This window comes from Canis lupus, chromosome 10 (assembly GCF_011100685.1).
Source record: "Canis lupus familiaris isolate Mischka breed German Shepherd chromosome 10, alternate assembly UU_Cfam_GSD_1.0, whole genome shotgun sequence".
NCBI lineage: Eukaryota > Metazoa > Chordata > Mammalia > Carnivora > Canidae > Canis > Canis lupus.
Genome location: NC_049231.1, coordinates 66,720,241 through 66,736,055, shown reverse-complemented (window position 1 = coordinate 66,736,055; position 15,815 = coordinate 66,720,241). Strand labels below are relative to the sequence as shown.

Below are 15,815 nucleotides of genomic sequence, written 5' to 3'. Positions count from 1 at the left end.
ACTGCACACACACTTCTTTCTGAGCAGCCAATACAGGCTCCTTATATTGTTAGAAATAATTGTTGGATCAAAAGTGAAATGAACTGGTAAATGCATTAAGTGGATCAGTATATGTTCCTTTTTAAGAAAAGTTATTTTAAAATGAAATAGGAGCTCTAGCTACACCCAAGAAATAAGAGAAAAACTCAGAGAGAGCAAACAATGCCCTCTTTTTGAACAGTGATAGCTTTGGTGATGCATCATCCCACATTTAGAGAGGTGGCTAGCCAGTCAGGTGGTAGATGGTCATGGAGATGGGGGAGCCAGGAGGGACTACAGGAGACGTCATCCCCACAAAGGGCTATGGGGTGCACAGCCGCAGAGGCCCAGCAACTGAGCTTTGCTGCTACAGAGACTGTGGGTCAAGGGAAAGGGTTTTTAAGATCCATAGGAAAGATGTAGAGCTAAGAGCTGTGTGCTGAGCAGGAGCTAAACAGATGAATGTACACGAATAATTGAACATGGAGTGCAATCAACACATCCTGGGGGGAGGTGGAGTAGGGGATAAAATCTTGAAACTGTGCCACTATTGAAACCATTGAGGAAAGCAATAATATCGAAAACAATGTGGGAAAATCTGGGCGGGACATTCCATCTGGAAGGAGGTTCTTTTCCTTCTGCAGAACATACGTAAGATAACCTGGCATCATATTTGGATCTGACTAAGTCCAGTGTTCAACACAGAATTCTGGAGTTTCCAACAGGAAATTTTTACTTCAGTGTGATTTGTGGCCACCTAACTCACATTGCCTAGAAAATAAAAGCATTTTCTGCTAAAGCTAGGAAAGAGATTTTTTTTTCCCCTTCCAAAGACCTGGAGTTGTTATCTAGTGTCCCTTCTGACTCTAAATTCAATCATCTTTGAAATTCTAGTGCTTGTCCTGATCCACCATTATAAGCAGAGGCTGGGACAGGAGGAGTTTGTTAACATCATAAATATTAAAATGGCATTGGTCTTTTGCATACCAATAGCACAAACAGTACAACCTAAGAATTAGGCAAAGCACATTTTGCAAGTCTACACAGATGTGCAGGAGTATGTAAACTACTTTCTCTATTTCTGGAAGCTAAAGAAATCTCATTTGTAAAACAGTTTTTCTTTCCTGCCCTTTTCTTAGCACACCCCCTCCCAAACTTCAGCTGCTGTTCCTCTTAGTGCAAATGCAGTATTTCTGTTAATTGTTTCTTTCCTGCTGCAAAATACCAAATTTATCCCCATTTCCTCCTGACACTCGAAATAAAAGTTACTTTCTTTTTTTAACTGGAGGTCCGGTTTTTAAAAAATATTTTTATTTCCCTTTGATAATGGTTGTCAAACAATTCCTTGTGTTGGCCAAATTTTTGGAAAACCTGTAATTGGAACCCTAAGTGTTTTGGGAAGATCCCAGGAAAGATGTCAGGACTTTATATCTGGATAAAACACGCACAGCATCAACAGCATAGCTGCTATACCGTGGGTTCCATCAAAAGACTCAGTGTTGGTGGATGCTGAGTACTGAGTCTGATTTTTTAGGTTGTGAATTATTAAGAGCATCTGCCTTCTTTCATTTCCTCTTGGCTGACCTTTCCCTGGCCATTTATACCTCAGGTTCAACAAACACTTTTGAGCAACTACTATATATTACAGGTACTTGCTAGGAACGGCCTCTTTTGTCTTTACCAAAAGTCTTTGGACTCTAAAAGTCAGGCTCTTTCCACTGCATCACAGTAACCTCTGTCCCATGTGGTCAGGAGAAAGGAAAAAGGAGAATAGCCATCACATGAATTTATGTGCAGTTCTGGTAAAAGACTTCAAGCAACAGAAGGCTATACTAAACTGAAACTTATGGCTAAATCGAAGCTTCTGGATTAGCTGTGCTTATGTTCATCCATAATGGGGAAATAGAAAGGAGATTGTAGTGGTTCACTTAACAGATGGGAGATTCTCTGCAGAGAGAATTCTCCATAGCCAGTCATTTTTAAAAGGCGTTTGAAAGCAGACAGGCTTCTGAGAACGAGATATAAACAGCTAAGTCGTCTAAAATTCATGATCATACATCAATGAAACCAATCCTAATGTATAGAAAAGGGACTAAAAGGCATTTTTTGAAAAAGCTTAAGAATAGTTCACAAATAAACTATAGTTTATTAGTTTCCATAGTTTAAGAATACATATGAAAACCTCAGGACTAGATGATTTCTGAAGCCCTTAGAAGCTCAGACCATCCATAATTCCATAATATCAAGGCTAATATTTGGTTAATACATACTGGTTTTTAAAACATTGAAACACATCCATTATCAGTTGTTGAATAGCAGCTGCTTTGAACTCACTGATGCTTCCCCACCAACTTGACCTGGCAGGGCAGGAGACGTTCTGCTCTTGTGCTATAGCCAGCACCCACACCACGATGGTCATTAAATATTTTTAGTATCATCCTGTATAAGATATGAGTCACACATCTATCCTAACTCAGAATTCTTGGGCACTTAAGTCATCTTTTGATGGTCAACTTATTGTATCTGCAAAAAATATTTAGCACTTTCAGAGGAAGGAGAACCATTTACTCGTTCATAGTAAAACAAACTTCTAAGTTTCAATGAGACTTCCCTAAGTGAGTTAATCGCTTGCCTACAACAGAAAGACCCTTTCCAGTGTTCTGAGCATTGGTAAAAATTTGGACATTCCCTAGTAGCCATAGCTGCTGAGCTCTTAAAAACTATCTAATGGCACTGAACTATGAATTAAAGAAGAGATCATTCAAGAATATCCAATGGGAAAAAGACAGTCTCTTCAACAAATGGTGCTCGGAAAACCAGACAGCAACATGCAAAAGAATGAAACTGGACCACTTTCTTACACCATACACAAAGATAAATTAAAAATGGATGAAAGACCTAAACCTAAGACCTGAAACCATAAAAATCCTAGAAGAGAATATAGGCAGTAATCTCTTTGACCCTGGCCTTAGAAACATATTTACGGTATGTCTTTTCAGGCAAGGGAAACAAAAGCAAAAATAAACGGTTGGTACTACAACAAAATAGGAAGCTTCTACACAGCAATGGAAATGATCAACAAACAAACAGGCAAGCAGCTGAATAAGATATTTGCAAAAATATATACCATAAGGAGTTACTATCCAAAATAAGAACTTATACAGCTCAACACCAAAAACCAAACAAATAATTTAAAATAAGGAGAAGACATGAATAGTCATTTTCCCAAAATCAACATACAGGTGGCCAATAGACACATGAAAAGATGCTCAACATCACTAATCATGAGGGAAATGCAAATTCAAACCATAATGAAATATCACCTCACACCAGTCAGAATGCCTAGAATCAAAAGACAAGATATAACAAGTGTTAGTGAGGATGTAAAGAAAAGAAAACCCTATGCACTGTTTGTGGGAACGCAAACTGATGCAGCCACTACAGAAAACAATATGGAAGTTCCTCAAAAAATTAAAAATAAAAGTACTATATGATCCTATAATTCCTCTACTGGGTATTTATCCAAAGAAAACAAAAACACGAATTCACAAAGATATATGCACCCCTATAATTATTGCAGCATTATTTACAATAGCCAAGATATGGAATCAACATAAGTGTCCATCCATAGATGAATGGATAAAGAAGAGGTGGTGTGTGTGTGTGTGTGTGTGTATAATAGTATTTAGTAGTGTGTGTGTATATATGTGTGTGTGTATATATATATAGTATTTAGTAGTGTGTGTATATATCATGGTGTGTATATATATATACACACACACACATATATATATAATGGCATACACACACACACACACACACACACACAGAATGGAATACCACTAAGCCATAAAAAGAATGAGATCTTGCCATTGGTAACAACATGAATGGACCTAGAGAGTATAATGTTAAGTAAAATAAGTCAGAGAAAGACAAATATCACACGATTTCACTTATATGTGCAACCTCAAAAATGAATAAGCAAACAAAAAACAGACTTAAATACAGAGAACTTACAGTTGCCAGAGGGGAGGTAGATGGGGGTCTGAGTGAAATAAAGGGGATTAAGAAGTACAAATTTCTAGTTATAAAATAAATAAGTCACAAAGATGAAAAGTATAGCATAAGGAATATATAGTCAGTAAGACTAATAATGTCATATGGTGACAGATGGGAACTACACTCACTGTGGTACACACAACAATGTATAGAATGGTCAAACCAACATATACCTTATAATGTTGTATGTCAATTACACCTCAACAGTAAAAAAGTAACATTCCTGAAAAAAATTAATCTGCCAAAAAAAGAAGAGACCACTCCATGCTAACACTTCTCTCAGGCTTCCCTGGGGTGACAAAGCAGAGGTTAAATCATAGTTTGGGGTTGTTTTTGTTTGTTTTTTTTTTGATGATTCAAGGAATCATGGGTATGAGTTGTTACAGGTACACACATTTTCTACATGTACAACATATTTATACACACAGTTTGAATATTTTCCCCTTGTGATACACAGGATGGCCCTTCCATGGTGACCCTGCTATAGTTGGCTGGCTATTGTCACTACAAACATGGCCCTAGTTTCCAGGCTAACAGAACTCATAGGGAGGTATCTTAGCAGAGGATAAAGAAAAGGGATATTACCAAACCAGTCAACAAATACGTACTTTCAAAGTGTCTATATGTGCCAAGCACTTTCCCAGAACAGGATTCCCTGTCCTTAAATAGTTTACATTCTAGAAAATAAAAACATAAACCAATAAACTTATTTTAGGTTCTGGAAAGTTCTATGCAGAAGACATATTAAGCTAAGGTGAGAGAAAGCAACAGAGTAATTAGGGAAGAATCTGAAGATGGGACATTTAAGCTGAGACCCGAATGGTGATAAAGTGCAACCATGTGAATTGAAGGAAAGAACCTTTTAAGGAAAACAAATAACAGGTGAAAAGGCTCTGAGACATCTGTGAGCTTTATATGTTTGAGTTACAGAAAGAAGGCCAATGTGGCCAGAGCCCAGGGAAAATGGGAAGACTCAAGGGAGATGAGGTCACAGAGTTAGGGAATTTTTGCTTCCAGCAGTGTGGCAGATCAGCTACTCTGAAAATCCTCCTGCTGCAGAACCCCTAGTGCTGAATCAATTACAACATATTTTTTAATGCATAGCTGAAATTGCATGAAAGTAAGGTAGATCCACATGGGTGAAAAGCTGCCTAGTGAACTGAAACCAGAGTGGTGAGCTAATGGGGAAGCTGGGTCTGCCCTGGGGCAAATGTTATTAGGAGTCTAGGGCTTTGGGAATTAATGATCATATGGGGGAACAGACTACATTGGGCACACAGATGGGGAGACGATGATGAGGCCTCCATTCCTCAGTGAAAGGATAGGCTGTGGGGAGGGGGGACGGCTAGAAAAAGCAGTGATAGTGAAAACTTCTATCTCTCCATTGCAATTCCATTTGGAGAATAGTCGGGGGTTCAAATTTATTCTATCTTAGATAGTAAGGAAAACTCAAGCTGCGAAATTAAATTAAAATGGCCCTATATCTGTCCCCTTAGATTCCTGTAAAAGGAAATACAAATTTTCTTAAAGGAATGTACCTTCTCTTTAGGTCTCTCAGGATCCTACTTCAGTGAAATAGGAGCTCCAGACTAAAAATTACTAAATTCCTAAGGAATTAAGCTACAGTAAGAGCCACCAGAAACAACAAACAAACATTTAGACTCCTAAGAATTTCAGATGATGACATTTCTAATACAGAATATAAAATAACTATGCAAAAAATATTTAAACAAGTTAAAAGTGAAACAGAAAAAAATGAACAAGCATTTCAAATAATCAATTTGAAAAATAAAAAATATATATAAGTTAACTTAGATGCTCAAAGGATGATTTCCCATTAACAAATGATCTGGATTATTCAAAAAGATCAATATCACAAAAAAACAATAAAAAGAGTGGATTCTTTTAGATTAAAAAAGTCTAAAAAGACAGAATAACCAAATGCAATTTGTGAACCTTGCATACCTAGTTTTTAAAAAATACTATAAAAAACTTTACTGATAATTGCAGAATTACAAATATCAATGATGAATTAAATTCAAATATTAAACTATTATTATAGTGTTCTTATAAAGATGTAACCAGTAGGACGTTGTAACCAACTCCTACTACGTCTACGTGTAGTCCCAGAAGGAGAGACTAGAAAGGAAGGAGAATTATTTTCTTCAACAGCTTTATTGAAATATAACTCACACACCATACAATTCACCTATTTAAAGTATATAATCAATGTTTTTTCATATAGTCATAAAATATATGCAACTATTTTAGTCAATTTTAGAATGCTTTTATCACTTGAAAAAGCCCCACAACCTTTAGCTATGACCTCCCCACTTTACCCCACCCCAAGCTCCAAGCAACGAGTCTGCTTTCTGTCTCTATAGATTAACATGTTCTCCACATCATATCATGTATCAGTATTTCATTCCTTTTTATAGCTGATAGTATTCCATTGTTTGGATTTTATCACATCTTGTTTATCAGTTGATGGATATTTCCGTTATTTTCATTTTTGGCTATTATGAATAATGATGCTATAAATACTCATGTACAAGTTTTTGTGTGGACATGTTTTCATTTCTGTTGGGCATATACTAAGGAGTGGAATTTCTTAGTCATGTGGAAACTCGATGGTTAATCATTTGAGAAACTGCCCAACTGTTTCCCAAAGTGGTTGCACCATTTTACATTCCGAACAGCAGTATATGAGGGTTCCAATTCTCCACAACCTTGACAATACTATTGTCAGACTTTCTGATTATAGTCATCCTAGTAAGTGTGAGAGAATAAATTTTTGATGAGAGAATTTTCTAGGATTGATGGCAGAAATGAATCCTCAAATATAAGAAGCAGAAAAAATATTCAAGTTAACAGGAAACCATTCACCAAGATAAACCATACTCTGGCCATTAAAACAAACCTCAACAAATTTAATCGTATAATTGAAATTATAAAATATACATTCTGTGACCACAATGAAATTAAACTAGAATCAATACATAAAAGAAATTCAGAAAATTCCCAAATATTTGGAGATTAAACAATATATTCTAAATAATTAATGCTTCTTAGTGGAAGTCACAAGAGAAATTAAGAAATATCCAGAATTGAATTAAATAAAAACATAGTACATCAAAATGTGTGAGATGTACTTTATCACAAAAGATACAGGGATAGCAATTAACACAAAAAGATGCTCAATATCACTAATCATCAGGGATATACAAATTAAAATCATAATAAAATACACTATGTATCTATTAGAATGACTAAAAAATTAAGTCCTGAAACTACTAAGTGCTGACAAGGAGGCAGAGCATTGGAATTTCTGGTTCACTGAGGGTGGGAATGCAAAATGGCACAGCCAATTTAAAAAAGAGTTTAGAAGCTTCTTATATTATTAAACTTGTATGTACTACACAACCAAGCAATCTTATTCCTAGATTTTTACCCAAGAGAAAGGAAAACATGGGAACATATAAATCTGTAGGCAAATGTTCATATCAGCCTCATTCATAATCACCCCAAACTGATTTCCATCAGCTGGTGAATGCATAAACAACAGCACTGCACCTATACAGTGGAATCCTACTCAGCAGTAAGAGGGAACTATTACTGACAGATGCAACATGTATGAGTCACAAATGTATACGCTAAGTGCAAGAAGCCAGACTCAAAGGCAACATTCTCTATAATTCCATTTAAATGACATTTTGGAATAAGTAAAATTATAGGTACAGGAAATAGATCCATCACAGCTAGGGCTGGACATGAATAAGAGAAGTGACTACAAAAGATCATGAGGTAAATTTGAGGATAATAGAAATACTCTACATCTTAATGTGGGGGTGGTTATACAACTGTTTACAATCATCAAAATTAATAGAATTGTATCCCTAAAAAGAGTAAATTTACCTTAATAAACTTACTTTTGAAACATGTTAATGTGGCCAGACACAAATATGGTGGAGGGATGATACAAACAAAAATAACTTAAAGAAGAAAAACATGCACAGAAAAATTTGAGCTACTAAACAGCAAAATGTAAGGGGCACCGAGGTGGCTCCATAGGTTAAGCGTCTGCCTTTAGCTCAGGTCATGATCTTAAGGTACTGGGATTGAGCCCCACTTTAGGCTCCCTGCTCAGCAGGGAGTCTGCTTCTCTCTAATAAATAAATAAAATCTTTTAAAAAAAAGCAAAACATAAGACTATAGAAATTAATCCAAAAATATTTAACGGTAAGAAATATAATAGAGTTCTTTTAAGGATTTCATTTGAGGGATCCCTGGGTGGCGCAGCGGTTTAGCGCCTGCCTTTGGGCCAGGGCGTGATCCTGGAGACCCGGGATCGAATCCCATGTTGGGCTCCTGGTGCGTAGAGCCTGCTTCTCCCTCTGCTTCTCTCTCCCTCTGCTTCTCTCTCTCTCTCTGTGTGTGTGTCTGTGTGTGTATGTGACTATCATAAATAAATAAAAATTAAAAAAAAAAAGGATTTCATTTGAGAGACAAAGAGAGAGTACATAGGCAGAGAGAGAGAGAGAAAACAGGCTCTTTGCTGAGCAGAGAGCCAGATGTGGGGGTCAATCCCAGGACTTTGAGATCATGACCTGAGACAAAGGCAGATGCTTTACCAACTCAGCCACCCAGGTACCTCTATAATAAATTAGCGTTAATAGTGTTTAGTAAATTGACTTTTTAAAGGAAAAAAAACCTAGGCCTGTGCTATTTTCAAGACATTCACCTAAAATATAATGGTGCAAAAAATTCCAAGTAGAACATAAACATTCTTTCTGGACAAATACCAAATACAAAGACAAAACAAAAATTGAGAGGTAAGCCAAAACCAGGTGATGCAAAGGATTTTAAACCATGGCAAGGAGTTTGGATTATAGACTTTGAGGCTATTGCAAGGCATGGAAGGATTTTAAAGAAAGGAATGATGTCATCTGATTTATGTTTTAGAAGATACCTGGCTGCCCTGTGAAAGGAGGAGAGGAGAGGAAAGCAGAGGGCAAAGTAGAGGCGGGAGACCAATGAGGAGACCATTGCAATCATTTAGGCAGAGGGTGCCTTGGACCAGGATTATGGGAGCAGATATGATAAACCATGTTCTGATTCAGGAGATGTCTTGAAAGGGAGCTGATGGGACTTACTGTGGATGAAGTGACAACAGAAAGGAATTAACCAAGATTTTAAGCCTGAGCAACAGGGAGTTTGGTAATCCAACAAGCAAAGATGGAAAAGACAAGGGGTAGGGATGGTGGAGTAGCTTTAGAACTGATCATTTCTTGGCCATTAACTTTGAGAGGTCTCGTGGATACTCAAATGGAGGTACTGAGTAGACCATCACATATGGGAGTCTGAAGGTCAGGAATTTCATTTTGAAATGGCATGAATTTATACTCCAGGGACTTGATCAGATCACCAAGGAGGTCAGTGAAAAGAGAAAAGGGCTAAGGACAAAGCTCCCAGGCTATTCAACACAGAGGTTTGGAATTTGAAAGGAATGAAAAGAACAGAACAGGAAGGCAGAAGGAAAACCACGTGAATGTGAGATTAGGGTAATCTAGAGAAGAAAGGATTTCAAGACAGTGTGGCCCACCGTGTCAAAGAAACGGTTAAAAGTAAAATGAGGACAACCGATTATTAATAAAAAGTCACTGTTGATCCCAGTGACAGCCTTTTCATAGTTGTGGTGGAATGCTTGGGTAATTCGAAGACAGAACGAGAAGTGAGAAACTAATTTTAGGAAGGATTTTTTAGGAAATTTTGATGAGAAAGGAGTTTTATTTTGTTTTAAATGAGATGATATCATGGTTTTTAACATGCTAATAGGGATAACCTATTAGATTGGGAGACTCTTAAAGGGATAAGCTAACAGATTGGGAGAAACTGGTGATTGGAAAGAAAATCGTTAATAATTGCAAAACTGAAGTCTGGTAAAATAGACAATTTAGCAGAACGCAAGAGGAAAAGTTGGCCTTATGTAGGGTCAGGCTCTTGAGGTGGGAAGTCATCAGCTTTTCTGTGAACTATCCGACGTGGCTGCTGATGAACCCTGCGGTAGCCAGGGGCATATGGGATAGTTCATTCACAGAATCTACATCCATGTCTCTCCTGAGGGTGGCAGTCTGCAGCCTGCCAAAGACCAGTTCCCTCTGAGGTCCAGCCCCGCCCTGGGTCATATTAAAGGTGGACCACACCTGTGCTGGGGACCACAGGTCTCAATTAGACCAATCTGCCAAAGCAATCGCTTTCCCCCTCCTTAGGGAATCTCCTCAATATTTCCTCCTCCTGAAGCTCCTTGTATTCCTTCCAGGCCAAGCCTACCTGGCAAACAAATTCATTCCAACCTCTCCCTCTCTAGAGCTATTCCCCCTTCCAAGGGTGGGGTGTGTGTGTGTGTGAGGAGATACTGGAACCAGTTTTCTTCTGGCTGGTATACCCAACAGTCTAATGACTGGAAGGGCTCCTGGATCACAGGCTCGTACTGACCACCAAATCAGGGGCCAGAGGCATTTAAATGTCAGCCATTCCTATTCCGCAGGCACTAAAGATCTGACCCCCTCAAAGACACCAGTTGTGCCTGTGAAGTCACGGCCTCCAGTTTTGAATGTCACCTCACTGGAACAACAGTCTATGGTGCCCTTTTCTTGATTATTCTCTGGAGGATCAGGCCACACAATCAAAGAGCGTGTTGAAGGGCCAGAAAGGAGGAGCTCCTGGGGGCTCAGCTAGTCCATCAACAGGGGCTGAAGCCTTGTCTTCGGCCGACTCACAGAGCACCACTCTTGCAGCAAGGGCTCTTTCTTATTCAGTAGCACATTCCAAGTTTAAATCCAAGCTTTCTTCACATGAGGGTGAAAGAAATTTGGGGACCCATCTTTGGCCATATGCAATCATGTGCCGTACCACAACACCTGTGCTCATGGCTTGGACCTCTGCCTCTTCAGGGTGGGCATGATGTTGAGGCACACTGAATAAAACCAGGATTTCATCTACATTCTCAACTTGGGTAAACTCACAGTTTTGATATATCACTGGATATAAAACAACATATCTGGAGCAAAGTCGGGTGGCTTCCATGGACAGATGATCACCACCTGGCTGAGAGTCCCGCTCAACTGACACCCAGCTTCTACGAGCTTTGCAAGTCTATGATCTCCTCTGAAAGATAAGGGCAATTTCTCAGGCCTTACATGGCCCGACAAGCACACAGTAATGTATAGCATCAGTGTTCTGTAACGGCATGACCCTTGCAAAGGTATTTTAATGCAGGGATTCCCAAAGTTTGCTGCATGTGAGAATCATCTGGGGAAAACAACTGCCTTAGAACAACCTCTGGGACCCAGGCATCAATATTTTTTAAAATTTTCCAGACGAATTCAATGTGGAACCAAGTGTGTTATGAAAGTATTGTGAACAAATGTTAAGCTAAAATTTAACCCCCACGTGGTGCTACCAGTGCAGATAACTGAGGTAACAAATGAACACATTCTACCAACCACAAACTTCACATATATTCAGATAACCCATATGTCACAACTTTCTTGTCTGCTCCGTAGCTGTAAAAATTTTTTAATATGACTGCCACACACCAATTTCAGAAAAGTTAAAATGTGAGGAAACATGTGGCTTAGAATTCGGGAAACACAGTAATGTTATTGGTAACCAGAGGGTAAGTGTTCCTGGAAGCTTGTCAGCCATAAGATCCTTATTTTGACTTAAGTCTTTTCTTAAGATTTTATTTATTTATTCACGAAGGACACACACGGAAAGACAGAGAGAGCAGCGAGTTCCGTGCAGAACTCGATCCCGAGTCTCCAGGATCATGCCCTGGACCGAAGGTGGTGCTAAACCACTGAGCCACCCGGGCTGCCCCTTATTTTGACTTAAAATTTGGATTTTCAGGTCAAAGGCCTCATCTACCCAGTGTGGATTGAGGACCAGCAGTATCAGCATCATCTGTGAGCTTGTTAGAAATGCAGACTCTTGCCCATCCCAGACTGCTGCTCAGAACCTGTAGTTTAACAACACCCCCCCCCCCACCCCAGGTGATTTGTATGCTCATTTAAGCTTGAGAGGCACCGATTTAGAGCATTACAGGATGAATAAAAGGCAAACAAAACCGAGTGTTAAAATTTAACAACTCAAGAGACTGAGGCATTTTACGAACTCACTAATCAGACCCTTTAAAGCTGAATGTTTGAATTCTGCTGTTCAAAAGAGAGATCATTTTGTTGTGGTTTCCTCCTCCACCTCTCACCAGCTATGTTAATAAGACACAAATCCTTCGTGAAAAGCTCTGAGAAGGATCACGTTGGGTAACACAGAGGAGACTGATGCACCAGTCTTTGTGTTCTACGTCTCTCCTTCTGTGGTTTTGGTTACTAAGAACATTTACATGATGATAGGGTCTTTGTTGCTTAGAAGTCCATCTGCTCCACCTACCTGAACTTGTGCTCAGCTTGGGACTATTATGATTATCTCCATGGTAATTGATTATGATTTCATAAACTCTGAATTAAGACCACAGGTGAAGGGTGAGCAACAAGACTTGATGTGTTCCTAAGCAGAAAAACTACCCATGTTCACATAAATAACCCTTGTAGACAGGCGAACATCAATATTAAACATTACACACACACACGGAAAAGGGAGGGTGAGACAGATTTGGGGATCCTTATGATTCAGTAGGGCAGTTTCCCAAAGTTGCAAATTGTCTTTAATGCTTCAAGGCTTAAAAAGCTCCTAAAACAATGAGAGAATATTTCATCCTACCTTTCTTTGCTTCTGATTACACCAAACACTACTTTTTTGCCTTCTCCAGCTCTGGAGGACTATAGCATTTGAGCCAAAACCATTCACTTGTAGGGTCTTCAGAAGGAAAAAGACTACATTGCCAGACATATTTTTGTTCAATATTGTGAAGCAGATGGAACACACTAACCTTTCCAACAACCAAAGCACACATGCATGATTGTGCACTTGTGTCTTCATATGTAAAATCTCCTTAAGTATTGAGATGTTATATTCAATTCAACAAATATCCCTCAGACGCTTGCTATGTGAAAGGCAATCTGAAGGGCTCTTCAGGGAGCATGGAGATGAGTCATAAAAAATACTGATATCTTACAGCATATTGCATTACCATGGTACCTGCCACATTCAATAAAACCCTTGGAGCTTCAAAAAAAAAAAAAAAAAAACTCAAAACAAAAAAACACTGTGAAGGAGAAAAAAAAATGACGATGATAATAGTAATAGCAGGTGATACATGCAGTGAAGGCATGCCTTCCCTACGTTTTTGTATTTGATTCTGCGTGACGACTAGTTCTGTAGGTTCTGTTTTCATCTCCTGATTTTGTAGGCTTATTTTAGGATAAGAATATTGAAGTACAAAGAGAATAACTGACTTGTCCAAGGGTTTATGAGGAGAGATTGGCAGACCTGGCACCTAGATGATGCTCTGTCCATAATCCCTAGAAGTTATAATCCAGTGACCATAAAGTCTGAAAACGCAGGTAATGTGATGTTATCGTGTGCCGTAATGTAATAGCAGTAAACCATGTCTTTATCTAACTGTCACCCTGTTGTATGGATGCGTGGCAGGAGACAGGGGAGGTATCGGAGAAAGTACTAGGAGGAAAGAAAAATAACAAGGCTTTCCACACTTTATGGAACAGCTTTATGGAGGAAGCGGCATTTGAGCTGGACCTTCACAATAGCTAAGATTTAAACAGCCAAAATAAAGGGAAATAATCCAGATGACGAGAGAACACCGTCAGGGAACAGCGACACTAGTGGGTTAATGTGTAGAACACTAATCTGATTTTGCTCCTTCTAGAAACTCCAAGAACCAAGGTAAAAGGATTTCTTTTGCAAAAGAACTCAAGAAAGAAGAGACAATGGCAACTAACTTTTGAAATCCAGAAAGGGGGTAAGTGGCTCAGGTGCGTGGGTAAGCACACCTCAAACTGGCAAGGGAGAGAGCTGAAAACTGGCCCTGTTTACTCTGCAAAATCCTCAAAGGATAGGGACAGCACAGGATAGCACCAGATCCCTCTAGAACTGGGGATGGAGGCAGGATTAAAGTACAAGGATTAGGAAGTGCTGCCTGAGGAATATTTTTGGCTTTATTTTCAGAGATTTATTACAACCCCTAATTTCCTTCTCACACTCCAAGATGCTGTAAAGCTTCCCCTCTGCAGTCCGGTGAGAAGCCTGGAGAAGGCCTCTGGATTGTGATGCCATGACAGCTGAGGGCATGGGTACGGTGCCAGGAGAACCACGTGTGTACTGATGCTAAGACCCCAGAACATGGCAGCCAAAGTCTCATTTTCTATGGAAGAGATTAGAAAATCTTCTCAAGGGAATCTGATCACAGGCTCAAGGAAAAAAGTATATATATACTGACGTCAGGCCTTTCTCTTCAAATAGGCATAATTACTCTACAGTCAAGTTTTAAGTGGGCAAGCCACACACTCATCCCCAGAATTTCTATCACCTGCTCACTTCTCTAGTCTTAGGCAAGATCAGATAAGACAAGAATGACCAGACATTTAAGGAAAGCTTCTAATATGAAAGGCAGACACCAGAACACACACACACACACACACACACACACACACACGTTGGAGAAACTTAAAAAAAAAAACATCAATATCTTTAGAGAGAGAAGATGATATATCTAGGAAGCAAACCTAGAAAGCTATAAAAAAAAAGAAACATTTAGAAAATGAAGAAAAGCTCTTGGAAATTAAAAATATAAAAGCAGAAATTTTAAAAATGCACATAACATGTAGAATATAAAGCTGAAGAAATCTCTTAGAAAACAGAGTAAGAAAACCAAGAGTTGGAAAACAAACAAAAAGACCATCACAGGCCAAATCAGGGAATTGACCACAGTAATAAGTAGAGTTTTAGAAAGAAAGAAAGAACATACACGAGAGGAAACATCAACAAAATAACCAAGAGAAAAGGCCCATGACGACAGGATGTAAATTGTGAGGCTGCCAGGCTAAGTCCTCAGCACATAGGAAGAAAACAGACCTATATCACCAGGAGATTTCAGAATACCAGGTACAGATGTGGATCCTACCAGCTTCCAACAAGAACATTCAGGAGGATGGTGAAAGGGATCCTGGATAATAGCCAGGCACCAGACACAGAGGTGACTTGTCCAGGTTAGAGCAGTTGGACTCAAGAAAAGGATTTATTAAAGCTTTTGTCACCAGGTCTCCAACAGTACTGCACCTTTTTTTTTTTTTTTTTTTTTTTTTTTAGTATATGTGCTGCCGAAGCGAGCACGTGTACTGTCTTTTTAATCCGCAGACAAAGTGCCTTGGAGCACCTGGCACAGACTCTTACCTGTGCTTGGTCAGTCTTTATCTGGGGCAAGTTTCTGTTCCCCAAGGCCTGATGCTGGGATCAGATAAGGGAGCCCATTGCACACACACAAGACCTGCTTCTGAGAGTCAGAGGTAAGATGGAACAGAGAGCATCCATCCCTGTATTAGTCCGCTAGGGCTGTCACAACAAAATACCACAGACTGTGTGGCCTAAACAATGAATACTTATTTTACCATAATTCTAAAAAACCCAGAAATCCAAGATCAAGCTGTCAACAGGTCTGGCATCTCCCGGGGCCTCTCTCCTTCGCCTGCAGATGGCTGTCTTTTCATTGTATCCTCACATGGTCCTTCCTCTGTGCATTCGTGTCCCTAGTGTCTCTGAGT

General features: G+C 39.1%; 1 long non-coding RNA gene across 1 annotated transcript in view; it reads right to left on the bottom strand.

The window, feature by feature from the left end:
- The window catches only part of LOC111097793, a 343,982-nt gene that overhangs the window by 161,819 nt on the left and 166,348 nt on the right, over window positions 1-15,815 (bottom strand). The gene's annotated exons all lie outside the window — the stretch shown is intronic.